At 42.9% G+C, this 12,351-nt stretch overlaps 1 long non-coding RNA gene across 1 annotated transcript in view; it reads right to left on the reverse strand.

Moving 5' to 3' along the window:
- The window catches only part of LOC147010496 (uncharacterized), a 50,686-nt gene that overhangs the window by 7,013 nt on the left and 31,322 nt on the right, over window positions 1–12,351 (reverse strand). The window lies entirely within an intron of this gene.

Raw genomic sequence — 12,351 nt, forward strand, 5'->3', positions numbered from 1 at the left:
GCAGTACATCCAGCCATATTGTCAAAAATTTCCAGCCGGATCCTATGAAAATTGTCGGAGAAGATAGACTTTGAATGAACCCTGGTCGAAAACAATAAAAAAACGAAGTTCGTTATATCTCAGAGACTATGAGTCAGATATACATGAAACTGGTATGGTAGGTTCATGGTATGTCCTAGTCATGTGTCAGAAAGAACCGTTGCTATGGACCCCTCCATTGCCAAGCAATGGCCGAAAAACCTCTAAATGTGGGGGTATTTTAAATGTGGGGGTGTGGGGGTATATGGGAAAAAACAATCTGCAGCATTAACCCTTGAAGCTAGAATCATGAATTTTCTTGTGCTTAATCCTCAGGTCATTCCCCATCGAACGGGCACATCGCGTCAGGTTCTATTGGGCAGTCGACTACCCATGTCTGCCTACCGGCTTGTCTGTCTCTCTGTCTGTCCCGAGCATAGCTCCGTGGGTTTTGATCCGATCCTGATAAAATTTTGGTGGGAGGTTTATATCATGATCTAGTTGTGTTTTTATGAAAATGGGCGTGGTGCGCCCATTATGGGCGGAGCCACGCCCAAAAAACATGTGTTTTTAGGGGGTAGCCAAATTCAATTTGCATATTCTCCTTGGGGGTTTGTCGAATCTGACAGGGGTTTTGGTATTTGGTTAGCCCAATGGCACCTGCATAGCCCCATGTAGCTCGATTTTTCATTTTCGTCCCAAGGTCAAGGTCACAAGGTCACAAACTTAGAAAATTGCGAATTGTGTTTTTAGGGGGTAGCCGATTTCAATTTGCATCTTCTCCTAGGGGGTTTGTCGAATCTGGCAGGGTTTCGGTATTTGGTTAGTCCAATGGCACCTGCATAGCCCCACGGAGCTCGATTTTTCATTTTCATCCCAAGGTCAAGGTCACAGGGTCACGAACTTAGAAAATTGTGAATTTTGACATAAAAATCCATCTTCTCCTAGGGGTTTGTCGAATCTGGTAGGGGTTTCGGTATTTGGTTAGCCCAATGGCACCTGCATAGCCCCACAGAGCTCGATTTTTCATTTTCGTCCCAAGGTCAAGGTCACAAGGCCACAAACTCAGAAAATTTCGAATTTTGACAAATCATCTGACCGCCCAAACGTTGAGAGCTCGGATGACAATATTTTTTGTGCATAATGTTGAGGTCATTCCCACCGAAAGTCTTCAAAACCATTTTTCTCTATCTCGAACACCTTGCCCGTGGCGCCCCCTTCAAGTTTGTTTTAACGCTGATTTCATCAAAGTATGGATAATCCGAAGAGTGTGAAATGCCATATAGCCTATATGACGTTACATTGTTCCTGGAATGTTCCAGAGGAAGTTTTGCACCAAAGGTCATAATCCTTGACCTTTGACCTTTAAAGTTCACAAAGGTCAAATTTTCAAAGTTGTGGGAATCGCACCGGGTTTTCGACCTTCTTCGACAAACTAACTCCATTAAACTATAGCACCTATCCTGTTTCCTTATTTTAATGTCCACATTGTTTTGTGACCTTTAAAGGTTATGCAAAGGTCAAAATTTGAAAGTTGTTGAACGAAACCGGGTTTTCGACATTTTGCAGCTAATAACCTGTCACTCGTACCACCTCATGTTGATCATTTTATAACTTGGTCAAATATTATCACATTGTCTCATCCTTGACTTCTGAAACAATCTACATCGTCAAATACCGCTCGTAAACCATCGTCGTCTTCAGACTTGTGTTATGTTACTTTTGTTTGTTATGTTATTTGTTATGTATTTTTGTTATGTTGGATGTTATGTACTTATTCTTGCTTACTGAAGACTAGTATATCTGGAAGGTAGGTTGAAATAGGATGCCACCGAATGTACACAGTCAGGTAACATACAGTCGTCATAGTCATCAAGTTATGACTTCTAGAATAGTTCCCGTCAATAGAAATTGAAGAAAATGTACCCTGCCCCAGATTTTAGTTGTGGCAGCTCGACCTCGTGCTTACAGTTTGGTATCGTCGTCTACACGACCTCCACCCAGTGCCACTCCATAATTAAGTGCTTATTTCTCACTTTCCATGGCTTGTCATGACTCAGGAATCTTCTCATATGCTGGTGAAGTTTAAAACTTTATAGTATCTTCAGATCCATGTCTTTTTTTCCTTTACAATTATACTGTATATTCAATTACCCATCAATATAATTTTTCCATCTACCTGCGTCACGCACTGGCTCTGATTTTCCTTCCTGTTAGCCATGTTTTTATCTGCATTTATTTTCTATATTACAATATGTTGTATATCTTTCATCCATATTTTAATAGATAAATAATGCATGGAACTGAATATAAATATTGGGGTACCATGTTTTTCTCCATTTCCTTCCATTCGAAGATGTTTACATTCCCCATACCCGGGTATTATCATTAATTTGGAGTAGAATCAGTGAGCTCGTCTCATATTTCAGGGGACTCGATCTTAATGTATGCTCATGTCGACATATCATGAACCCAGGATAAGTGAACAATTCCTTTGAGCATGCCATTATTGTTGCCTTTTGACCCAGTCAGGAAAAATGTTTTTGTTTTGTTCTGTGTGTGACCAGCAGTTAATCCAGCAGATCCGAGATTTAATTAAAAAAAAGAATGCCTCAATTATGTTTCCAACACACAGCTAGCCTAAACTTATTAATTTAATTTTTGTTCACTGGTTACTGTTTTCCAGAAAATTACATCACAGTGTTTTATTTATTTAATTATTATTATTATTTTTTTATTATTTTATTACATTTTTTGGCAGACCTAGCTTAAGTTGGAAATGTCGAAGAAAAGGAAGTACGATGAAGCCTACATATCCTTTGGTTTTACTTACATCACTGAACGTGATGGGACACAAAAGCCACAGTGTTTCTTGTATGGCAAGGTTCTTGCCAATGGAAACATGAAGCCAGCAAAGCTGAAGGAGCACCCCACGTCTGTCCATCCTGAAAATACATCGGACAGTGTGGATCTTTTTCATGCAAAGTAGGCTCAATTTGAAAAGGTTGGAACTTTGCCCAAACTTGGAATTGCGCCAACACAAAACCCATGTCTTGAAGCTTCCCACAAGGTTGCTTATCGCATTGCCAAACAATAAAAGCCACACACAATTGGAGAGACTTTAGTAAAGCCATGTGCCCTGGACATGGTCGAGCTGGTTTGTGGATTGGAGCCGAGGAAGAAAACAAGCCGGGAGGCGCCGATGGTTCGCGGGCATTATTGAACAATGCCACGATAGGTACAATTGAGTTAGTGGAAGCTTTTGAGGAAGCCCCACCGTAAAAACCTATCTCTTCCTTCAAAATTGACCAAATCAAATCGGATTTTTTTTATATGTTGCACTTATGGACATTACGCACAGTTTCTAGGAAATTAAATTGCGAGAAAAAAATCGAGAAAAATAAATAAATAAATAAAAAGTTCAAGTGGGCGTGGCTCCGCACACAAGTGGGCGTGGGACGCCCCTCATAAAAAAGTGGGCGTGGGACGCCCCTCATACAAAAAGACACAATTAGACCATGATATCTCGCTTGTGTCCAAGTTTCATCAAGACTGCATCAAACATCATGGAGCTATGCTCTGGAGAGAGTCACAAACAGACAGACAGACACACAAACACAACTAAAATAGTGGTCACTGCTGGCACCCGCGAACCAATTGAAGCAGTGTCTTTGTCAAATGATGTCATACATTCCAGAATAGTTGATATTTATTTTAATATTTTGAAGCAGGTCATGGAGGAATTGGCAGCTACGCCATTTCCCTTCAGTATGCAACTGGATGAAAGTACTGACATCTCTCAGTGTAGCCAGCTCCTTGTTTTCGTCCATTATGTGCATGCTAATGCCATCAAAGAATTCCTATTTTGTGAGCCCCTTTTGGAAACTACAAAGGCCATTGACATCTTAGAAATGTTGAAAAAATTTTGCCAAGCAAAACTTTGACTGGAAGAAAAATTTTGGTGCTCTGTGCACAGATGAAACACCTGCGATGCTTGGCAACACATCTGGTTTTACTGCTCCGGTGAAGAAAGAAGCTCCTCACGTCATCGTGACTCACTGTTTCCTACATCGGCCGTGAAAGTTGTCGACTGCCGTGAAAGTCGTCAACTTCATCATAGCCAGGGCTCTGAATCATCACGTTTTCAAGAGGTTTTGTCACGAAATGGGAGCAGAATATGAAGTTCTTCTCTCCCACACAGAAGTTTGCTGGCTTTCCAGAGGACAAGTCTTGAAGTGCTTCATGGAACTTCGAGCAGAAGTTTCACTTTTTTTGAGAGAAAAGGAACCGTTTGCCAGGGAGGATTTCATTCACGGCTTGGCTTATTTGATGGATATTTTTGGCCATATGAATGTGGTAAGTCTTTCGATTCAAGGCCCTGCAGTCTCCATTATGGATGCTGCTGAAAACCTGCAAGCTCTTTTGGCCAAGCTGCCACTATGGAAGAGGAGATTGGAGGCAGACAACTATGCAAACTTTCCAATGCTGGAGGAAGTGCTTCTGCAGGATGGAGTCGAGAGAGACAAAGCCCTGCCAATTTCTCTACAGGCAGAAATGTGCAGACACCTGGAAACACTGCAGAACTCTTTTGAAGGTTACTTCTGCTCAGATGACCTTAAAGTTCAAACGTGGATTCGTAATCCTTTCCTTGCTGATATAAACTGTATTACTGATGCAGACCTTGCCAAAGATTACCTCATTGACCTGAGGACAAAGGGAATGATACGACATGAGTTCAACTCGAAGAGTCTTGGAGAATTTTGGTGTTCCTTGACACAAGCCTACCCTCATCTGGAAAAGCGAGCTATGGGAGCTCTGATTCCATTTGTAACCACATATCTTTGCGAGTCAGAATTTTCAGCACTTGTTACCATCAAAACGAAAAGTAGAAATCGATTGGACGTCAAACATGACATGCGTGTTGTCTTGTCAAAGACCACTCGACAATTTCATCTTATTATTGCAGCCAAACAACAACAGCCTTCTCACTGAAATGTACTTTTGAGCAGATTTGAAGTTTATTTTTTGTTTAATTTGTACAATTTGGATATATTTCATTTTATTCAGGGAATGATCATTGATTTTTGCATGAAACAAGTGAGATTATATTCTTTGTAAAGATTGTTTTTGTATTCTGATTATGACGGTATGTGAAGGAAATAATTTTCCTACGCAATAAAATTTATTCATTGTATGCAAAATTTTGTGTTTATGTGCTTATGTGCATTTTTCGTAGCTTTCACCAGATTCTCAAAGGGGTCCCCATTCCCCCATTGGGACCATACTCTGTGCAGAGCGTTGGTGCTGCCGAAGCAGTCTCCTTGGCTATTGGGTACAATCCTGGATGGGTCACCACTCCGACGCAGGATACTCGAATGACTCAGTCATCCCAGCAAGCTGGGACTCATTTTGCCGACCTCGGAAGGATGGCAGGCTGAATCAACCTCCTGGTGAATTAATTCAGAGAGTAACGAGGCTTGAACTCAGGACCCTAGGATCCCAAGCTGCCACCCTAACCACTGAGCCAACACCAGGCGGTCCATGACACAAAAAGGGGTCCATAACAAAAAAGGTTAAGAACCACTGCTCTGAGTGATCTGTCTGATGACGTCATTACAGGGATTCCGACTGCTGCCTGGTCTTTTGACGGTACACTGTACCACCACCTTTACTTGTTGTACACCGCTCCTTCCCGATTCCATATGCAGGTGATGCATGACGTCATCGCCGGGCGCCAAAGGAAGGGAGTACTCAGTTTTTCCTCCGTTTGTTTTCTTTCTTGTTTGCTTGTTCGGGCGATATCTCAGCCATCTTTTGAGCGAGGAAGCTGAAATTTGGACACGACAGCGAACAAGTCATTTGGCGATAAAGAGTTTTTTAAAAAATATTTTAAAATTATCTATTAATTGATGAATTACTTGATTATTATGGATTTATTAGTAATTTATCTATTTCCTTTCTCATCTGGGCAATATCTCAGGCACGTTTTGAGCGAGGAAGCTGATATTTGGACATGACAGTGAACAAGTTTCTTTTTGTATACCTTGTCGAGGCTCGTATGAGAGTGAACACACAATGCACAACAAGGGGGGGGGGCAGGAAACAAGAGGGGTGGGAGAGGGAAGGACAAAACAGTGGGGAACAGAGGTATTAGGAGATCTGTGGAAGGGAGAGGGATTGGGCAGGGAAAAAGGGGTATACAAGATGGACACTACAGGGACTTTCAGGAAGGAAAGCAGGGTATTTGAAGGGGGGTTGGAGTGGATTAACGGGGGTAGGAAAGATCAAGGTTTTTGGATGGGGGATGATAAGAGGTGGTGGTAAACGGCTGTTTTGAAGATCTGGAGGGAAGAATGGGATTGAAGAGTGTGTGGGAGTTTATTCCAAAGGTGGGGAAAAAGAGGAATGAAAGAGTGAAGGTGAGCAATGATTCATGATTTTGGTAGTTTTACTAGAAGGGGGTTGCGGCAGAGCTTAAGCGCCCTGTGGAAATATGGGGGGAACATATCACAGACAGAGCAGGTGGGGAGCGAGACCGGAGAGGAGACGGAAGAAGAGAGAAAGACCACCGATCTGTCTGCGGTGAGAGAGTGAGAGGCCCAAGGACTCAGCCTCACTGCGGGAGATACCAATGATCCTCAATGCCTTGGTTTCCACAGCGTGAAGCTAGGAAAGGTGAGATGCAAGAACACCATCCCAGAGGGGACAACAGTACTCCATCAGGCTGTGGACGAAAGCTTTCTATGTGGTCAGGAGCTCAGGTGGGCCGAGGAAGGACTTTGCATGATGGAGGATTCCCAGTTGGCGAAAGGCTTTGGAGGCCAGGTTGGAAATGTGGCTTTCCCAAGGAAGATCATGGCAGATGGTTAGACCCAGAAGCTTCAATAAAAGGACTTCTTCCAGAGGATTGTTGAGAAAGTAGATATGGGCGGGGTGGGGGAGGGAGGAGTTCCAAATGGTCCTTTCGGAGAAACATAGTGAGAGTGTGAGATTTGTCCAGATTGAAAGACATGTTCCACGTGTTGGACCAGTTTGTGATTTTATCCAGATCTGTAGAGAGTGAAGAAGCTGCTGCTTGGCGGTCTGAGGGATGACAGATGGTACAGCAGAGGGTGGAGTCATCAGCAAAGAGATAAAGAGGATTTTCCAGAGAGTCGGAAAGATCATTGATGAAAACCAGAAAAAGAACAGGGTCGAGAATGCTGTCTTGAGGAACTCCAGCCTGTACAGGAGGAGGCGATGAGGGAACCCCATTTAGGGCCACACGTTGGCTGCGACGGGAGAGGAAGTCTGCGAGCCGTGAGTGGAGATGGCCTTGGATACCATAGGAAGAGAGCTTGGTGAGCAGGGCAGGGTGCCAGACCGTGTTAGAAGCACGCGATATGTCTTGGGATATGGCTCTGATTTCATGTCTGGAATTGAGCATCTCCATGCATTGTTGAGAGAGCAGATGCAGCATATCCAGGGTGGGGTGATCTGGTCTGAATCCAAATTGATGATCGGAAATCAAGCCTTTGGAGAAGAGGAAGGATTTAATGCCTGAAGTGATGATGGATTCCATAACCTTGCTGATGATTGGGAGAAGGCTGATTGGTCTGTAGTTGCAGGGATCTGTTTTTGCACCTTTTTATGCAGGGTGGTAATGTTTGCTGATTTCCAAGCAGATGGCAGATGACCTTGAGCAAATGAGAGGGTGAATAGAACAGAGAGAGGGTGAGCAAGAGCAGAGGATCAGGTTTTTAGGACATGTGGGCTGATGTCTTCTGGAGCGGTTGCACAATCAGAGTCGAGGTTTGACAGCAAACTCTCCACCTTGTCAGGAGAAAAAGGCACAGAGTCCAGGGACAGCTGGGTGTGACTGGGTAAGGTGAGTACAGAAAGTGATGGGTTTAGGACAAAGATTTAGCTGCAAACACCGAGTTTAGGCATTCAGCCTTTTCACGCGCGGTATCAGCAGTGCGGCCATTTGAGGTAAGGGAGGGGATGGAGGGGGTACATACACCAGAAACAGATTTGATTAGACACCACCAGTATTTGGAGGAGGGATAGAGGTTTGAGAGTTCAGACTTAAGATTTGAAAGATGTTGTTTTCTGGCTCTCCTGTGAGTAGACACAGACTTGTTCTGACCTTTATGGAAGGAACTGAGATTACCCACAGCTGGGTTTGCTTTCCATGAGGCAAAGGCAAGTTGTTTCAGGACAACTGCCTCGCCACAAGCTTCAGTGAACCAAGGGCGGGAGGAAGGGGAGAACAACTGAAGATGAGAGGGGATAAATCTGTAAGAGAGAGAGAGAGAGAGAGAGAGAGAGAGAGAGAGAGAGAGAGAGAGAGAGAGAGAGAGAGAGAGAGAGAGAGAGAGAGAGAGAGAGAGAGAGAGAGAGAGAGAGAGAGAGAGAGAGAGAGAGAGAGAGAGAGAGAGAGAGAGAGAGAGAGAGAGAGAGAGAGAGAGAGAGAGAGAGAGAGAGAGAGAGAGAGAGAGAGAGAGAGAGAGAGAGAGAGAGAGAGAGAGAGAGAGAGAGAGAGAGAGAGAGAGAGAGAGAGAGAGAGAGAGAGAGAGAGAGAGAGAGAGAGAGAGAGAGAGAGAGAGAGAGAGAGAGAGAGAGAGCAATTTCTTTGAAAGAATTCCCAGGATGAGTTGATGTTGGAGAAAGTAGCGATGGGAGACCGGTCTCGAAGTTTGATGGCTGCTTGAAAACCCTGACAATCAGCTTGAGTGAAATGTCAGACTCGACGGTGCTGAGGTGGGTCTCTAATAACAGCCAGAGAGATGTTTACTTTGACAAGCATGTGGTCAGAAGAACTGATTGGAGCAAAGGAAGAACAGCAGATATTTTCATGGAAATTTGTCAAAATCAGATCCAGAAGAGATGGAGTACCGTTGGTTGAGATCTGGGTCGGGAAGTTGACCAATTAAGTCAGTCCCAATGAGTCGCAGCAGTCTTCTGCTGAAGTGCCATGGCAGGTGAGAGAAGTACCTACACCCAGCCAACTGGCATGATGACAATTGAAGTCACCACATATGAGGAAGAGAGAGTTTGGATGAGAGGATAGAAGTTGGTCCATGTTTTTGGATAGTGAGGTGTAAATGGAGTCATCACTGTTTGGTGGACGGTACAACACACATATAAACATGAAGTGGGAGTGGAGGGGAAGCCATAGCCAGAGGTAATCTTGGGGGTGTGGGGGAGTGAGGACAGTGCATGGAGAGTGCGTAATAAAGTCTTTGATGAAGAGAGCAACTCCGCCACCATGACAAGGTGATTGTGTGTGGAAAATGACGATTGAAGGAAAGCGAACATTCATAGCAAACTGGGATTTAAAAAAAAAATTTCGGTCAGAAATGCGACTAAAGACATTACTTGAGGGGTGCAATCAAGGCGAATTAAGAGAATGGAGAGAAGAAACGTTGCAACAGCTGGACTTTTTCGACAAGGCATGAAGGAAAGGTCGAATAGAGACCAGTCTGTTGAAATAGAAAAAGAGTAGTGCATTATAGTACAGTAATGAGAACCACACGTATGAAAGAGGAAGTTAAAGCATTATAAGTGATTTGTTATAAAGGGTATTTTTGATTTATTGATTAATCAATCACTTGGTTAATTATTCATTTTCCGATGAATTACTGAATTTTCCAAAAGTTACAGATTCGGATGAAACAGTGGTGGTTTAGGTGTGCTATGGGCCAATTGATTGAGAAATTAATTATTTTACGATTATTATTTATTTTAATTGCATAATTAATCAATCAATTAGTGTACACCGCTCCCTCCCAATTCCGTCTTCACGCGCTGCATGGTGGCAATGTCACGCGCTGGAGGATTTGTTGTTACCCTCGCCGAAGGAGAGGCCATTGCATTTGGTTCCGTTTGTTTGTTTGTCTGCATATAACTTTAGTATTTTTCTCTGCAACTGCTTGTCAGATTGAAACGAAATTGTCACCATCGGAGCGACTTCTCAAGTAGAATGTTTTATTGATAAATATGATGGCAAAGGTCACGTGGTGTGGTAGTCATGTTGGAAAAATAGAAAAAAAAATTGGATCTCTGTATCGCTGAAACCACACCAAGGGAAAAATTGAAACTTTGCACCAGGCAAGTACTCCTCATGGGGAATTAGTGATTTTTTTATGATGTCATCGGTGATGTCATATGCCTGGTGTTGGCTTAATGGTTAGGGTGGTGGGCTTTGGATCCTAGGGTCCTGAGTTCAAATCCTGCTCAGCTGTTGAATTAATACCAGGTGGGGTTGACTCTGCATGCCATCCTTTTGAGGTTGGCAAAATTAGTGCCAGCTTGCTGGTATACTGTGTCGGAGTGGCAACCCGTCCAGGACTGTGCCCAATAGCCAAGGAGACTGCTTAAGCAGCACCAATGCTCTGCACAGAGTATGGTCCCATTATTCCAATCTCCTCTCATCAGTGCCTTCGTTATGACGTCATAATTGCACATGTAGAACGCTACATGCGATCAGCATTAAAATTTTGAGGGACGTCTCAGGATAAAATGGTCCACAGAAAAAAATTGATGACGTCATCGGTCGCGTGATTCAGCGGCCATATTATTGTTGTATTTTAAATCTTCAAAATTCTTCTTCTCTAAAATGGCTGAACAAATCGAGGCGAAAGTTTACAGGTAGGACTGCCTATCCATAAGGAACAAAAGGTTCACACAAATGGCTGAAGCCACACATCTTCAGTCACATGGTTTGGCGGCCATATTGTATTTACCCAAAAATCCATAAAAAATCTTCTTCTCCTGAACAGCTGGACAGATCGAGGGGAAACTTCACATAAATGTTCCTAAGTTCAAGAATAATTGATGTTACATGATTCGGTGGCCATATTAGATTGAAGAAGCTGCTCAATCAATTGATGTGAAACTTTGCATTTATGATCTAGTAGTGATGAGGAATATATGTTTTAAATTTCAACTTGATCGGACACATGGTCTGGCAGCCAGAATCATTTAATTATTTTGATATGGGTTCCTTTTTTTTCTTTTTGAATAAGGCTCACTTGGCTGTGCCTGGATGGGTTTGAGGGTAGAGGAGTAGCAGTTTAGAATGCGAATCCTATCCAGGTCCCTCCTGACGACATCATCTTTCCTTTTTGCTTGTTCGGGTTCTTTCTGATTACTCCAATGCAGTACTGTACTCATTTGGTCTTCCATTTTATTTGAATAGAATTTATTTTAATCCCATTATAAATTCAATTGAATAATAATAATAATAATAATAATAATAATAATAATAATAATAAAAAGTCATGGGTCAGGGTCAGGTGTCCAATCAAAGCGGGACGTCTTGGTACCCGGTCATCACTGCCAGCAGTTATAAAATGCAGTTCTAATTATGTCTCCTTTTAATTATGTAACACACCAGTACACAAACACCGCACAAAACAAGTCCTGGCAAGGGTCTGCATTCTCCAATTGCTCTTTTTCATGTATATTTATCTGGCATGGGGGCGGTGTACTTTGAGTGTCGCTCCACTTGTTCAAATATAGTTTGTAGTAACTGAAAAACATAGGGGCAATACCCCTGGTTACTCACCTGGTAGTGGCTGGATAAGATAACCAGGCAACCACTGGTTGGCATGGATGACCCACAAAATATATAATGGAGAAGAAAGTAAATACCGATGGATTTTTTTTAATCCAATGAACAAACCTTCTTACATCAAGGTTGATGAAGGTTGTGGTGAAGTTTCATAGAAATTGTGGGTGTGTAGTTTCGGAGAAAAATGCAAATACATATTTTGGGGGGCAACCCCCATATAGAATCCCTCAGACCCCGACTTTTTTCATGCCATGAACAAACTTTTATACATCATGGGTGATGAAGATTGTGGTCAAGTTTCATCAGAATTGCATGTGTAGTTTCTGAGAAGAAAGCAAATACCTATTTTGGGGGGCAACCCCCGTAGACCCCCTTAGGGCCAGATTTATTTTTAATGCCATGAACAAACTTTGGTGCATACCCAGTGATGAACGTTGTGGTAAAGTTTCATCGAAATCCGATGTGTAGTTTCAGAGAAGAAGTTGAAAGTATTTGTGGATGGACAGACGGACGGACGACGCACCGTCCCATAAATTCCACAGAACTATGTTCCAGGTGAGCTAAAACAACGGGATAAACAGCATCCCAGGTTTAAGGTACTAAATAAGGGGCGGGGGTGTCTTCATCGAGCATTAGGTAATAGTTTAGACTTTAGATGGTGTCTGTTGTAGCGTTATGGAGCGTAAAAGGGGATGGGGGGGCTGTCAGACCAAATCCACAGCATTATGTATTTTTTGAATGGCCTCTCAGACACCTAAGACCATCCAGAACCCTAA

This window comes from Eptatretus burgeri, chromosome 16, assembly GCF_056783735.1.
Source record: "Eptatretus burgeri isolate ZD-2024b chromosome 16, Ebu_testis_v1, whole genome shotgun sequence".
NCBI classification, from domain to species: Eukaryota; Metazoa; Chordata; class Myxini; order Myxiniformes; family Myxinidae; genus Eptatretus; species Eptatretus burgeri.